The following is a 16,168-nucleotide window of genomic DNA, read 5'->3' as shown; positions in this document are numbered from 1 at the left end:
GTTTTTATAGCTTTTTAGCTCTGCTTGACTAACAGATAAAAAAACAGAGACATTCCAGGTCAAATGGAAACAGGTAGAATGTGTTAACCTCACAGTCAGACATATTAACCTTTGCATCTCAGGAGTTGCCAAAGGTCAGCTTTATTCCACTGGAATAAAGTTTTCTCCATAGTTAATCTTATCATAATTCCCTCTGTTAGCATGAAATCTCTATGATAATAGACATCTCTTTCAAAATAGAATCAGTCAGACTCATATTGTTGTTGAGTAAAATAAAGCCAGACAATCTAGCTTATTTATGCTACATCTTAGTTCTGTTTCCTTGGTGTCAAAGGTTACTCTTCTGGGGAGCCACTATCTCCCCCAAACTCCGAGTGCTCAGCTGTATCTATCTCCTCTACATTACAAATCCCTCAGCTGACCTGGACATCAACTCCAAGAGACTCAGATTGAGTTATCTTTTGGGTAAGACTTAAGACTTCTGAAGAGCACAATCCTTTCGAAAAGGATCTGCAGACCCTCAACAAGAACAAGGCACCTCATTTCTTTCTTCATATCTGCCACAACTGCTAAAAAACTAGTACCTGAAAGAATTCCTTTTGCCTCTACCTTACACAAATTAATTTCAATCTAAATAGTTTCTCCCTCGGATATTCTTCTTGGTGCAGCTGAAAAACACAAGCTTCCTCTTCCTTTTTAGGACTGTAAATATTTTACCCTCATTTTTGTTTTCTTACATCTTCAACCTTTTACATGTCCTTTTTAAAACCAATAAATCTTTTTACCTTTTTATCCATTAATGGTCTAGCATGTTCTACTTAGAAGAGACAGTGCCACACTGGATATGGGCCTCCTTGTGGAATCCAAAGACCTGGGGTCATAGCCTGACACTCACAACATTGGTTTATACCTTGAACAAATCCCTTAACCTTACTGGTCTCTGGTTCTAATAAAATAAAGAAATCGGGCCAATATGTCCTCTATAGTACCTGCTACTTCTAGATCTGTTATCTCTTACTATCTTATGATTCTTGAATAAAGTATAAGGAAAGGTACAGCTTCTTTATACTAATGTAGTTTTTTCATTTAAAATTTTAAAAAAAATTTAAACCCTTCTCTTCTGTCTTAGAATTGATACTAAGTATTGGTTTCAAGGCAGAACAATAAGGACTAGGCAACTGGGATTAAGTGACTTGCCCAGGGTCATATAGCTTGGAAGTATCTGAGGTCAAATTTGAACCCAGGACCTCTAAATTCTAGGTTTGAAACTCTATTCACTGAGACACCTCATTGCCCCCCTTTAATATAGTTAGCTTCAGTTTCCTCGTCTATAAAATTGGATTAATAAGAGAAAAAACCCCATTCATAGAATTTTTACTAAAATCTTATGAGAATGTGTGTATATATGCATATATTTACACATATGGATAGGCATATATAGTCCCTATGTCGGTATTATGGAGAGAATGTGTGCTATGAGTTTAGGGAAAACGTCTTCCCAAAGAATGGCCCTTGAAGTCAAAGAAATATAGCCTGCAGGATTGTATATACAGAGAAAAACCTCAATTTATATTCTATTCTAATTCTATCTCAAAGAGAAGTATAATCAGAGGAGACTGACTACCAGGAATAATATCAAGATTTTCCCAAAATTGACACTATTTCCTTGCTGGAGGAGTTGTGAATTGATCCAACCATTCTTGAGGGCAATTGGGAACTATGCCCAAAGGGAGATAAAAGACTGTCTGCCCTTTGATCCAGCCATAGCACTGCTGGGTTTGCACCCCAAAGAGAAAACAGAGGAAAATACTTGAACAAAAATATTCATAGCTGCATTGTTTGTGGTGGCCAAAAATTGGAAAATGAAGGGCTGCCCTTCCATTGGGGAATGGCTGAGCAAATTGTGGTATATGTTGGTGATGGAATACTATTGTGCTAAAAGGAATAATAAAGTGAAGGAATTCCATGGAGACTGGAACAACCTCCAGGAAGTGATGCAGAGCGAAAGGAGCAGAACCAGGAAAACACTGTACACAGTTTGTAAAACATTAAGGGACAATCAAATGTAATAGACTGCTTCTAAGAGCAATATAGGACAATTCTGAGGGACTTATGAAAAAAGAACACTCCACACCCAGAGAATGAACTGAACTGTGAGAGTAGAAACTCAGTAGAAAAACACATGATTTATTTATCACTTGGTTCTATGGGTATATGATTGGGGGTTTTGACTTTAAATGATCACTCTATTACAAATATGAAATATATGGAAATAGGTTTTGAGCAATACATGTATATCCCAGTAGAATTGTTTGTCAGCTCTGGGAGGGGGGGAAGGGAAGAGCAGTGGAAGAGAACATGAATCATATAACCATGTGAAAATATTCTAAAAATAAATTAAAAAAAGATTACTCCAAAGTGAAGACATCCTTTCCCCCAGTCACCTGACACCCTATATCTCTTACAATTATCTAATAATTTGTCTATTCAGCCTTTCAAATAAGGAAATGGTTTGAGCAGCTTCAAGTGATAGGTTCTTTTTACTGCTTTCCATAGGCTGTCTAAAATAATACTCTCTTATCTCTCTCTCTCTCTCTCTCTCTCTCTCTCTCTCTCTCTCTCTCTCTCTCTCTCTCTCTCTCTATCCACCTATCTATCTATCCATCCATCCATCCATCCATCCATCCATCTACCTATCCATCTATCCATCTATTCATCTATCTATCTATCTATCTATCTATCTATCTATCTATCTATCTATCCATCTATCTCTCTATCTATCCATCCATTCATCCATTCATCTATCTATCTATCCATCTATTCATCTATCTATCTATCTAGTCATTCAAATACCATGATACCACGATGTAGGTGAATTTTTTCTTAGACACCTTCATTAAATTCATCAAACATTAATTAGGCCCCTATTGTGTGCAAGGAAAGAAAATATAAGTAGGGAAAATAACCGTCCCAGTAGGATTTTATAGTTTCCCACTTATCTTCTAGCATATACATGACTCCATTTACAAAGAACTTTATAGTTCACAAAGTGCTTTCCTCACCATCAAATAACTTGGAGAATGATGTATTGCATTTTAGAACTGAGGAAATAGAGACTGAGAGATAAAAGGTATTCCAGAGGTTGTCCAGCTAGATAGTGGAAAAGCTCTCAGTAGAATCCAGGTTTTCTTGGATCAACTATCTTCTTTCAGGCCCATTTCTGTCCCATATCTAAAAGACTTGTTCTCATGGGTATCCATCAATCAGAAGTATTAACAGATGAAGACTTAAGACAGTACCCCTCCCAGGAGTATCTGTGTTGTGATAGGTACCTCTTTTAAACTCAAAGAAATATATCTCTAATGATGAAATTTTTGCCAGTCTAGAGATAGTAGGAGAGAATTTTCTTTTTCAAATTACATTCTTATCTATTCTTCCTAGAGAATACGAGCTCCTTGTTTGCAGGGACTGATAAATGTATGTCTTCACATTCTTGTTATCTAGCACATGGTAGACATTTAATAAATTCTTGTTGATTAATTGACCAATTCCAATTCATAAAGCCTAATGTCAATCCTCTAACCAAGTAAATTAAAAGTGTAATTCCAATATTTCCTTCCTAGGTTTCACTAGGTGAGATATTGTTCTCTATCTCGCCATCCACAAGAACTTTTCTTTGGTTAAATTAAAGCGTTAGAGCTTCCCTGCAGTCGTGGCAGTATATTTCTACCTGTACCCTTTTCCCCATGTGAAATTTTAGTTATTGGGAACTTGGGGTAACATATCCCTGAATGCTGACTTTCTCCAAAAGCTTGACCTAAATAGAAATAGGTGTTGCTCAACTGAAGAAAAGTTATATTCATTTTATATGATTCGACACTGATCTGAGAGTGCTTATAGATTAATTATTAATGTTCTAGCATAATCCCTAAAAGTGCCTATCTCCTATAAATTGAATTAATTCCATAAATCTTCATTCTCCTTTTTTCTCTCCTTGCTAAAGGATACTCTTGTACCTGATTATACCCTCCATATCCCAGTAATTCTGAAATGCTATCGATTTTCTGTCAAATTCCATTTCCCATCTCCACCACCTGATTCCTTCTTCTCATCTCCCTTAACCCTCCTGCCCCAAATTTCAGCCAAACACCACTTGATCTTTCCCCTCTACCCACTGGAATGCCTCTTCCATAAATAACAAACTTCACTTTACGCTTAATCTTGTCCTCTCCCTCTCTGTCCATTCAGGATGATCTTTTACTGAAACTTGGCTCCCCAGTGATGACAAAACCTCCCTGGCCACCCTTTCCAGGACTGGCTGTACCATCACTCTCATTCTCGCAGGTTTAGCCGGTGAGTCGGAACAGTTCTTGCACTCTGTTATAGATTTTAGGTTCTCTCCCTACTTTATCCCTCAGGAACTTCACTTCCTCTGAGGTTCATGCTATTCATATCTATATTGAATCCAAACCCTAGCCCCTGGGATCTATAGACTCCCAGGGCATTTCCCTTTGCTTTGTATATATTTGTTGGCATATTATATCTCTCGTTAGAATGTAAGCTCCTTGAAGGTAACTTTCTTTTGCCTCTTTTTGTATCCTCAGAGCTTAGCTCAAGTTTGGCACATAGTAGGTCCTAAACAAGAATTTATTAACTGAGTGATATCTCCTCTTTACATGTGTAGTTTTTTATTTAGACCTCTTCTCCTTTCTGGTCTTGTGTTCCTTTTTTGCCACAATGGGAAATAAAAAAAAAATCTAATAACACATTATAATTCACATATTATAAAATCACAACAAAATCTTTACTCCTACTTTTGGGAGAATCAAAGAGACCCTATTGAGAAAATGGATAATATCTGTGTGCTATGAGTATGGAGGAAACATCTCTCCAGAGAAAATAGACTTAGAAGTAAAAACAAAACAAAACAAACAAGGCATAAGGTTGTATAAAACAGACAACTAGGTGATAAGAGTGATAGAATGCCTGGCCTGGCATCAGGAAGACTCATCTTCTCTAGTTAGAGTCTAGCCTCAGACACTTACTAGCTATGAGACCCTGGGTAAGTCATTTGACCTTTATTGCCTCTGTTTCCTTATTTTAAAAATGAGCTAAAATAAAATTACTACTTGCCCATATTACCTCTCTTCCCCCTCCCCCCTTCTCTTTCTTTCTCTCTGACCTTTACCTTCTGTCTTAGTATCAATTAAAAGTCAAAAGTGTAAAAAGGGCTAAGCACTTGGGCTTAAGTGACTTGCCCAAGGTCACACAGCTGGGAAAATATCTGAGATCAAATTTGAACCAAGGTTCTCCCAGCTCCTGATTTGACCCTCTCTCCACTGTGTTACTGACTTGTCCCTTCCTGAATCACATTTATCAATTTACAATTTGAAAATCTGACAGCCTGAAAAACTGTGATGATCCCAAAGACACGTATTGTCAGCGATACTTAGCCAACGTTCTCTGAATTTCACTAAGAATTGTTGTTATTATTTATGTATTTTCCCAATTCAATTGACCTTTCCTCTATTACTTGAAATGCTATCGTGTATGAACATGTGTTTCTGTTAGTTTTGGTACATTATATATGATTTCTCTCCTAGACCTCTAAATACTAACTAATGCCCGCATGCCCTTGCTGGGGCTTCTCTTTCTGAGGTTACATTTTCCTGTTTTGTTGGTGGTGGTTTTCCCCATGATCCTCATATGCCGTGCCTGCCCCTAATTAGCATCATAGATTCAGAGTCAGGAAGGACTGCAGAGACCATTTACTCCAAGCCCTTCGTTTTACAGCTAAGATGCTGAGACCCAGAGAAGCGAAGTCCATGCAGGCAGGGACAGAAAGGCTGGGATTCCTACCTACAGACTCACAGGTCCAAATCGAGCCATTTCCCACTGCACTGAGAGCCCTCCTAGTAAAAGATGTTGAAGTCATGGAACATCTTGGTTGGCCTGCTCTGTACTCTATCTAGCTCATCAGTGTGCTTCTTGATGAAGTCTAGAACACAGTCTAACCGACTTTTGACCAGAACAGAGGGAAAGGAGGCTCCCACGGCTTGATTCCTAGATTTAATGCCTCTCGAATGTCGGCTAAGATGCCTTTGCTTTCCTTGGCTACCACATCCTATTGGTGACTCCTATTGAGCTTAAAATAGCTAGATGTGGTAGAAGCAAGCTGCTCTGTGGAATCAGAGAGTTCTTCGGTTTTTGTTTTCCCCCCAAGAAACAAGAGTTCCGAGATTGGATTGGTCCAGGAGACCAAAGTCTAAGGTGTTGATGGGGCTTCCTAGTTGCCTATTGCTACAATTGAAATTCTCTGGAGACCATATCTTCATTTTTAAATGGCTATTCATTAAATAGCAAAAACGAGGGCCAGTGTAGGAGAGAGAGACACGTGAGTCATGTGTGGCCTGCCAGCTCTTTTAGCAACCTTCTCTGAGAGCTGCTGAGCCAGCCTTGAGCCACACTGCATGCCTTCCCGAGTCCCTCATTCTAAGAAAAAACAGCCCATTTCCTGCCCCCTCTGCCAGTTTTTTTCGCAGCTCCTTTGACTGGAGGCTCAGACCTTAATTAGGCCAAGAGGAAGGTCTTCTAGACCTGACATCAGGAGTGACCACACTGCTCTAGACTGGCCACACAGGGCCATTTTTCTTTTTCTCTTTTCTCCAGGTGCCTCTGCCTCCTTCATTTAATTACATCACCTTGTAAGACTTCCTGTTTATAAATAAACAAAGAGCTTGTCTCCACCCTGTGTCGCCCTGAGGGAAGAAGTCAGTTTGGAGCTGCAGCTCTAAGATCAAACATTTTTTGGTTTTATAATCAAAAGGTTGTTTTGGCTACCAAAAGGGGGTACAAGTTAATACTGACTTTCCACCTTATAGAAGCAAGGGCACCTCCGATTCCAGGTTTTTCCCAAGTTGAAGGGAATCATCACGACCAACACAGTCTATTGAACAGCTTTGTTTCTATCTGGAGTGAGGAGAGAGGATTGGACCGAGGGTGGGAAGAGACCTACTTGACTCACTTTGATGTCCTCATTGAGTCTCTTTTTCATGCAACAACTAAGGAAACTTCCTTTTGTGACTCTAGATTGTGTGTGTGTGTGTGTGTGTGTGTGTGTGTGTGTGTGTGTGTGTGTGTGTGTGATTTTCCTCAAGTCCTGAATCTAAACCATTAAAAGCAGTCTAAATAAGGTTTAGCACATAATGGTGTGAGTATATTGATAACAAAGTGCAAATAGATTAAGCCCATCATCCATGCCTTTAGCCAAGTCATTCATGGAAATTTTAAACAGCAAAGAATTGGGCACTCACCCCTGGTATAAAAGTGGAGATTTGAACCCCAGACTTCAATCCCCAGAAGTCCTTGGTAGTTCCCAGAATTCCCTAAAATCTCACCCTAGTCCTCACCTGGGCTGAGAACACAATTTGTATTTAAACGAACTCTCCGCCTACTTCAGGTCTCTCTGCTTCCATTTCTAAGCACACGCGTCTCTCAAGGTGTAGTAAGTGAAACTGAATGGGCTATTCAGCCCTCCATACACGTGTTTTTCTTATTTTATATTTTCTTATTTCCTTGATTTCTAATAATCTTTAATAAACCTCTAAAAATATAATACTTTTAGCAGTAGAGAAACTAATTTAATTTTTACACTGGGACACTGTGCTAGAAATTTCCTTCCGAAACCATGAATAATTTCCCTTTTCCCTAGTCATTGAGTGAGCAGTTTCCAATCCATCTAATTATACTATGGTCTACTTACAGTTCTCTACATTTTCAACAATGGTAGCAAAGAGTACCAAAGTGACTTTTTCATACACTTGAAATCTAGACAAATAATATCTATAGTATTATTCTGAGCTACCATATTTGTCAAAGAAGGATATAAGGTCATTTTTGCATAGCCTATTTTTTTTAAACCCTTACCATCAGTGCTGGAATCAACACTGCGTTTTGGTTCCAAGGCAGAAGAGTGGTAAGGACTAGGCAATGGGGGTCAAGTGACTTGCCCAGGATCACGCAGCTAGGAAATGTCTGAGGCCAGATTTGAACCCAGGACCTCCCATCTCTAGGACTGACTCTCAATCCACTGAGCTACCTGCTGCCCCCTGGCATAGCCGATTCTTGATGAAGTAATTTTGGCTCTTGGTGATTACTAGTTACTTTTCTAGTTGTTTGTTAAGCATCCCTTTAAGAACACATGGTAGATGGTGGCAGCTAAGTGGTTTTGTATTGAAAGTCAGGTCTAGAGAACTAGAGAAGTCCTGGGTTCAAATTTGACTTCAGATACTTCCTAGATTTTGACCCTGGAAAAGTCTTTAACCCTCATTTCTGGACCTTACCAGTCTTTTGCTTTGGAACCAACATATAGTATTGATTCTAAGATGGAAGGTAATGTTTTTTTTTTTTAACCTGTTAGTTGATAGCACATATATGACCTATATAATATTGTTTGCCCCTTTGGGCAGGATGGGGGGGTGGAAGGAAGATAATTTGGATTACAAAATATCAGGAAATGAACATTAAAAGTTGTTTCTGCAGGTGATAGGAAAATATAATTACAATAATATCTTTGAGGGGGAAAATTAAAAAAAAAACACAACATGTTAGGTTGTTTTCTCCCAAGAATCAAAAGTTGAGTTCAATGGATGATATTTTCTTTGCTTTCTCTTTCTTGGACAACACAATATTCAGCACCACAATTAATTCAATAAGTCTATTTGTCACAAATGTAACAATTACATGGAAAAATTATTCTTTCAGGATACAAAACAAAATGAAAACCATCATGATAGCCTCAATCTTGATTCCTTCTTGTATTAAAATTATCTCTTGAATTTAGATAGTGTTTTATATTTTATAAAATACTTACCTCACAACAACCCTGTAAATGAAAAAAAAGTATAAGCATTATTCTCATTTTATAGTTGAGAAAACTAACTTTAAAAGGTCATGACATCCACAATGAAAAAGACCAGAAGTGACATGTGTGCTTTAAACACAGTTTTTCTGCTTCTGAGGCCAATTCTTCTACTCTACCACATTTCTTCTCTGTGATATATGACTAAGTCTTATCCTAAAGGACATTTTTTTGAACCAAAATTTTTCTTTACTAGAGTAAGTGTCAGAACACATAGGATGCATTTTGAAAGTATTTGTGCCTAAAGCCTCCAAGGAGATTTCACCATCTATATCTGTTTGTCAAGGTGTTCATGTAAAAACTGATCCCTAGTTAAAAAAAAAGAGAAAGATATGAAGTCCCAACAGACACTCCTGGTGTACAGGGGCATTATTTGTCAATCACAGAATGGGAATTTATTTCATAACTGAGTTGTATGTTAACAAGTAGTTTTATTCTGTTGTAAAAATTATGACGTGACAATTGAGACCTTGTAACTTTCACTTGGACACTTTCAGGCTTGAAGTTCCTAAGTAACTTCATTTCCAATTTGGAACTATAAAGACTAGACATCCTACTGTAAGCTATTATGTGGTTGAATTTTTTAAAATAAATTTTGATTTTTACTCCAAAGTTAACAAACTAAATAAATTTACAAGATAAATAAAATTATTCTCCTCCTCCTTTTCCTTCTCCGTTTCCTTCTCCTCCTCCTTCTTGTTCTTGTTCTTGTTGTTCTTGTTCTTGTTGTTCTTGTTCTTGTTCTTGATCTTGCTCTTGCTCTTGTTCTTGTTCTTGATCTTGTTCTTCTTCTTGTTCTTCTTATTCTTTTTGTTCTTCTTGTTCTTGTTCTTCTTGTTCTTGTTCTTCTTGTTGTTCTTGTTCTTGTTCTTCTTGTTTTTCTTGTTCTTCTTCTTGTTCTTCTTGTTCTTCTTGTTCTTGTTCTTGTTCTTGTTCTTGTTCTTGTTCTTCTTCTTGTTCTTTTTTCTTCTTCTTCCAGATTCCATATTGATCCCTTCCATCTGTATTTATATTAGAAAGCTACCTAACATACATATATCTTATACTTCCAAATAATGGATATGAGATGAGTGGTGCATTTTCATGGTAATATGATGCGTTTGCTGTCTAAAAAAGATGAATGAGATTAATTCCAGATTTTAATTTTAAAAACAATTACAGTAAAGTAATTGAGGATTTTGTAAAGTTATAGAACCAAAAGGTACTAAGGACTACTATATATTAGAAAATATAGGTGGCAGCTAGATGGCACAGCAGATAGAACACCAAGTCTAGTGTCAGGAAGACCTGAGTTTAAATCTGCTCTCCAATACTTGGTAACTGTGTAACCTTGGAGAAGAAACTTAACTTCTCTTTTTCTCAATTTCTTTATCTATAAAATTAGGATATTCCAGGGTTGTTATGAGATAATATTTGTAAAGCATTTAGCACAACACCTGACTAGGCACTATATAAATGATAGCTATTATTTTAAAAGAAATAATATCCTTTGACAATTAAATAACCATGACTAGTTAGGTGTTTAAACATATCAACATTTTCTCTTTTTGAAAAATTCAATTCAACAATCATTTATGAGGTAAGAATGTGTTAGGAAAGGTGCTACAAAGATATTTTCAAGAAAGATACTTACAAAAGAATAGTGCTAGATTAAAGAAGGCCAAATATAATATTGAGGAGGGTAAGAAAGGACAAAGGAAAGATCAAGGCAAAAATTTGGGGAGGGATAAATTACTTTCATTTGAGATAGATAGAAAAGAAAGGAAGGAAAAGGAAAGTCATTATGAAGGATGGAACATCACAATTTCAGCTTGACAGAAGAGCCTATTGGTTGTATCAGTTCACAGTTCCATCTCTAGTGTATTAGTGTCCTAATTTTCCCACATCCCTTACAACATTTATAATTTTCCTTTCTGGACATATTAGTTAATTTGGTAGGTATGAAAATGAATATCTTTCACAATTACATAAAGAGGAAAAATACTTGAGGGAAAGACATTTAGGTGCACAAAAGATAAAATGGGATAATTCTGAAGGATAAAACTGAAGATTTTGAAGAAACAAATCCATGCAGTTTAATTTAGAAAGAAAATAGTTAAGTTGGGAAAAATCTTTGCAGCAAGTTTCACTTGTAAAAGTCTATTATCCAGGATCTATTGGGAACCAGTTCCTCTATAATAGAAAAAAGTTGATAATGAATTATATTATTTACTAGTATTATTTCTTTGTGAAATCATTCCCCCCTTAGTTTCCCAAGGCCAAGCCTAAACAAACCCAGCTTCCCAATCTATCAAACTGCGCTGAGAATTCTTGCCTTTTCATAAGTTCTCAAAAGGATCAAAGGAAGTGTTGGTCAGCCCTGGTGAACTCTGACCCATTTAAAAATAAACCGGGCCAGCCCAGGAGGTGTCTTCCTTATTTAAGGAAAGACCCTATTCTTATTGAGTCTTCAAGCAAGGTCTCTTTTTCAGTTGAACTTATGGCATTTCACGTTTGTCTGCCTTTTTGTTCCTTGGAAAATTATAAAGGAAATCATTGATTTTGTGCAAATTTCTTTCAATACTAAATGAAGTGAGAATAGACATTAAATCTGGAAAGGACACAAAGTCAGGAAATTTTGTTTCTAGTCCTGGATCTGCCAGGACTGCTATATGACTTTGGCAAATCATTTCCCTTCTCTGAGTTTGAGTTTCTTTATATAAAATATAGATGATAGGATACCTAGAGGCATTTCTAGTTTTATCTTTATACTGAAATTCTAATATGTATTACATTTTGCTCCTTTGAAGAAAACAAGGGAGCCTATATTTCATAATGTGCTCATTTTCTGATTTTATTTTATTATTCAGTCATTACAAATTTTCATGACCCCATTTGAGGTTTTCTTGGCAAAGATACTAGAGTAGTTTGCCATTTCTATCTCTAGTTAATTTTACAGATGAGGAAACTGGAGCAAACAGGATTAAGTGACTTCCCCAAGACCAAACAGCTACTAAGTATCTGAGGTTGGATTTGAACTTAGGTTTTCCTGATTACAGGTCAGGCATTTTATCCACAGTGTCACCTAGTTGCCCTCTGAATATAATTTAAGCAGCATAATCATATTTCTCAATCACCCACTAGTGATGGAGATTGTAGCAGATAAAATTAATTTCTCTGCTAGAAGTATTATGTCTTATGAGGTTTTAGTAAAGATTAAGAATATAAAGAAAAATACAAAAATAAGAAAGCACGTGCCTCAGAGGACCAAAAGGCCCATTCAATTTCACTTACACTACATCTTGAGAGACGCGAGTCTTAGGAAGCGGGAGCAGGAAGAGAGAGCTCAGTAGGCTTTACAGCCAGTTTAAATAGAAATTCTGATCTCACCCAGGTGGGGATCTCAGGGAGATTAGAGGGCATCTTGGGAACTAGAGCAAGGACTTCTGGGGATTAATGTCCAGGGTTGAAATCTCCATTTTTACATTTCCCTGTATGATCATTGTTGGGAAAAACAATTTCCCCCCAAAGGATCATGAAAACATAATCAACTTAAGGATTACAATAATTTGAGGATAAGAGGAAAAAAGAACAAAACCAATATTTGCTGGATGCATTGAAAAAACCAGTTAGGGGGCAGTTCCCTTTGGCATGAAAGTATAGATACAAATAAATGTTCAATCATCCACACTCCAAGTTCAATTTTGATCTTCTTGTGCAGCTTGTGGTCTGGAGGCTTCCTCATGGTGTCTTCTCTAAATAATTCACTTTCTGGATTCAGAGATGTAGCATCTTTCTTTATCTAAAATTCTTCTCAAAATGAATTTAAACTTTACAATTTAAAATAATAATATTTTTTATGTTTCCCCGTGAAGAGGGTGATTGAAAAACACAGGATCACTTAGGGATACATGGCTGAAGTATGATGTATATGAATCAATTGGTAAGGGAAATAAAAAAGACATCAGAAAAATCCAAATAAAAAAGAAAATTTCTGGATGAAAATATAGACTATCAAAGTCTTATGTGTAAAAATTCCAAGTAAAGGAAAAATAAATCTATAACAGGTCCTTGAATCAGGGCCCAAGTAAAATGATCTAAGCAATGATGCATTTACCCAGTCAGTAGCCAGGACTACAGAAAGTTTGCCACACTATGAAAGACAGAAAAGGGACCAGATTATCGGAGCCAAGTAGGAGCTAAGTTTGTATTTTCAGAGTGAGTGTGGACACAAGGAAGGCCTATGGCTTAACAAATATTAAACATAGCAACCTCAAGTCTTCACACTAGGTTCAAGTCCTTTGTATTGGCTTGGAAGTGCATCAATCCATCCTGGATTGGTTTATCTTTGACCCTATGCAATGGCTCTTTTGTGTATATCTTGTCCTGGAATCAGACAGAATTATTAAATAAAGTCCCATAATTTAAAAAAATAATTAGTGGCATCATTTTTATAGTCTTAAGCTCTTTGGGGCATGCATTAGCAAATGTATCTTAAACTTATATTACTGCAAAATCAAAAAAGTTAAAGAAAATCTTAATACTGGTGACATGTGCTTCAAATATAAAAAGGAGAGAAAAAATAAGACTGAAATAGTATATTGCACATACAAGAAAAATATAATAAAAGGTTTAAAAATTCAAAAAATGTAGCTTATAATCATTGACACACTGTGTCAGCTAAGAAAATATAGAATACAAGGCTTTCTCACTAAAAATGTGATCCATTTCCTCTTCATATCTGGCCATGATCCACTGTGAATTTTACAAGGTAACAGCTTTTTTTTTTTTAAATAAAGAACAGTAGTATAAATATGTAGATATCACTATCCCCAAAATTCTCAATAGCTCAATTAATTACAATAGCAAACAAACACACTATCATATTTCACATAAGTTGCTGTATGGCATTTTTAAAAGCCTTTGAATTGATGGATATTTGTCACAATTTTTACAATCATAGCAAATCTTTCAACCTTGGTAAACATATTTTTAAACAAAGTTTAATTTTGGGTTTAGAACATCATCAAGAATCTAGATATCATTCTGATGGAAGTTAAGTAGTGAGCTGAAGAGTTATAAATGAGGGGTGCTCCTTTTTGGAGGCTTCTAGGGGTATATGACCTGGGATTAGCTGCCCAACTTTCATTCATATTTTTATAATGCAGGAGTTGGGGGTTAAAATGTATTTCACTTCAGCTATTAAAGTGGGCCTTACCTCATATTAGGAGCAGGCAAAAATGACCAGAGATTGTTAAGAAAAATTCTAAAAATCATGTCTAAAGAACCCTTAAAGTCAATTTGAGATATTTAGCACATTAAATTTTCTAAAGGTTGTTGTAGCACTTTTCTGATGGAGTCCATCTATTCTCTATGTGACAATTTACAAAGTCAAAAATAGAAAAGCTGTTTTTAAAATTTTTTTTACGGACTTACTCAATGTTTGTTCAGTATGGTTATAGGGGGAAAGCAATAGAATTTAACAGTAGTTAGAACTCAGTACATTAAAATGATTCAGTGTAACAGAAGAGTATTGAATGCAGTAATATATGAACTTAAAATCACAAAGTTAAACCTTAAACAAAACAATCAGCAAAATGCAATAGAATACAGAGATTTTAAAAAAATAAAACATTGGAGTCTGAAATGCTTTAAAAATATAACTTCCAATCTCTTTAAAGTTCCTTGTTTTTTTTTTTTTAATCCATTTAGATGCCTATTGTCAGAAGGTAGATTGGCAATGGTTAGGCAATGGGGGTTAAGGGACCCATCCAGGGCCACACAGCTGGGAAGTATCTGAGGCCAGATTGCAACTAAGGACCTCCCGTCTCTAGACCTGGCTCTCAATCTGCTGAGCCACCCATCTGCCTCTTCAAAGTTGGCTAAAAAGTTGTAGGAAGATGTATTTTTCCCCAGGATTACATGTGATATAACTAAAAGGATCAATGCAATGAAAAGATATACTCTTAAAGTAGCCATGCTTGTAAGTTCCTGTTTAGAAAAGTCTCTTCCTTCTTTCCCTTTCTTTTTCCCTTGCTGTGATCCCCTATCCCCAGTCCAAGTGGAGGCTAATCATAGCCTACGGTAAAATTACCCCCGTTTTTTGCCAGCTGATAGAAATGAGTTCTGGGCCTGGGGTGATGAGCAGTCTGCTCCCAGGCTAGAGTTTGCTGGGCAGGTGGGTCACCAGGTGATTGAGATCTGGGTCAAACAGGTCCTGACACTGGGAACAGGAGCTGAGCTGAGCCGCCTGGGAAGGGCTCGAGAAAGTCTGAAGCGGAGGGCTGCAGGCCAGAGCTGATCAAGATGGTTTTCTAAAAAAGCATCTTGGAGAAACGTGGCTTAACCCCCCCCCCCCAACAAACTAGGCACTAGCTATTAAAGGCTGAACTTAGTTGCAGTAGATCAGAAGATTGAGGGTATTTCATTTTCCCAAAGTGGTTAGCCAAACTGTTGCAGTTAAAATTAGCTTCTCTGCTAGAAGTATTATATTTTATGAGGTTTTATTAAAGATTAAGAATATAAAGAAATATACAAAAATAAGAAAGTACGTGCCTAGGAGGGCCGAATGGCTCATTTACTTACATTACATCATGAGAGACGCGTCTGCTCAGAAGTGGAAGTAGGAAGAGAGCCAATAGTCTTTATAGCCAGTTTAAATAGAAATTTTGATCTCGCCCAGGTAGGGATCTCAGTTATAGTAGAGGGCATCTCGGGAACTAGAGCAAGGACTTCTGGGGATTGAAATCCGGGGTTCAAATCTCCATTTTTACAAGATGCAGCAAAAAGTTACCTGAAAAATAGATAACAAAATATTAGAAATATCTATGTGTAAAGATGAAGCTGGAACCAAAAAACAAACAAATAAAAGAAATGGTTTCTGTCCTCAAGAAGATTGCATTCTTTTGGAGAGTGAACAAGCAGATATAAAGATAAGCCAATATATTCACTTGGTGAGTAAATCCGTATGAGATAAAGCATGACTTTTCTTGTTGTCCACATAATATTGACTGTCCCGTATTTTTTGTTTCATTACTTGAAAAGTTTTGCCCTTAGTTCTGGGGCTAATGGCCTTAAGGTTAAATAACTTCTGGCTAGTTGGGGTCCTTAATGAAACTATAAATAATTTAAAATCCATTAGCACCTGGAAGGGTAACTGTGATCAAAGCAATACTGCCTGTCTCCCTGAAACAGTAGAGAAGCATGGGCACCTAATGATCTCATTTCCCTTGGAAATGGCCTCACTTTGAGAAAGGCATCAAATTAGCC

At 36.8% G+C, this 16,168-nt stretch overlaps 1 protein-coding gene across 10 annotated transcripts in view; it reads left to right on the top strand.

Annotated features, from left to right (window-relative positions):
* The window catches only part of PARP8 (poly(ADP-ribose) polymerase family member 8), a 454,001-nt gene that overhangs the window by 134,904 nt on the left and 302,929 nt on the right, over positions 1-16,168 (top strand). Inside the window, exon 1 of one of the 10 annotated variants that reach the window (XM_016431293.2) lies at positions 4,249-4,353. The exons of the other annotated variants lie outside the window; for them this stretch is intronic. The gene's annotated coding sequence lies outside the window, so the exon portion shown is untranslated. Of the gene's footprint in view, positions 1-4,248; positions 4,354-16,168 lie in introns of those variants that run through there. 10 annotated transcript variants of the gene reach the window in all.

Source organism: Monodelphis domestica, chromosome 3, assembly GCF_027887165.1.
Source record: "Monodelphis domestica isolate mMonDom1 chromosome 3, mMonDom1.pri, whole genome shotgun sequence".
NCBI classification, from domain to species: Eukaryota; Metazoa; Chordata; class Mammalia; order Didelphimorphia; family Didelphidae; genus Monodelphis; species Monodelphis domestica.
Note: the sequence above shows the minus strand (reverse complement) of the source record. Positions and strands in the feature narration are given on the sequence as shown.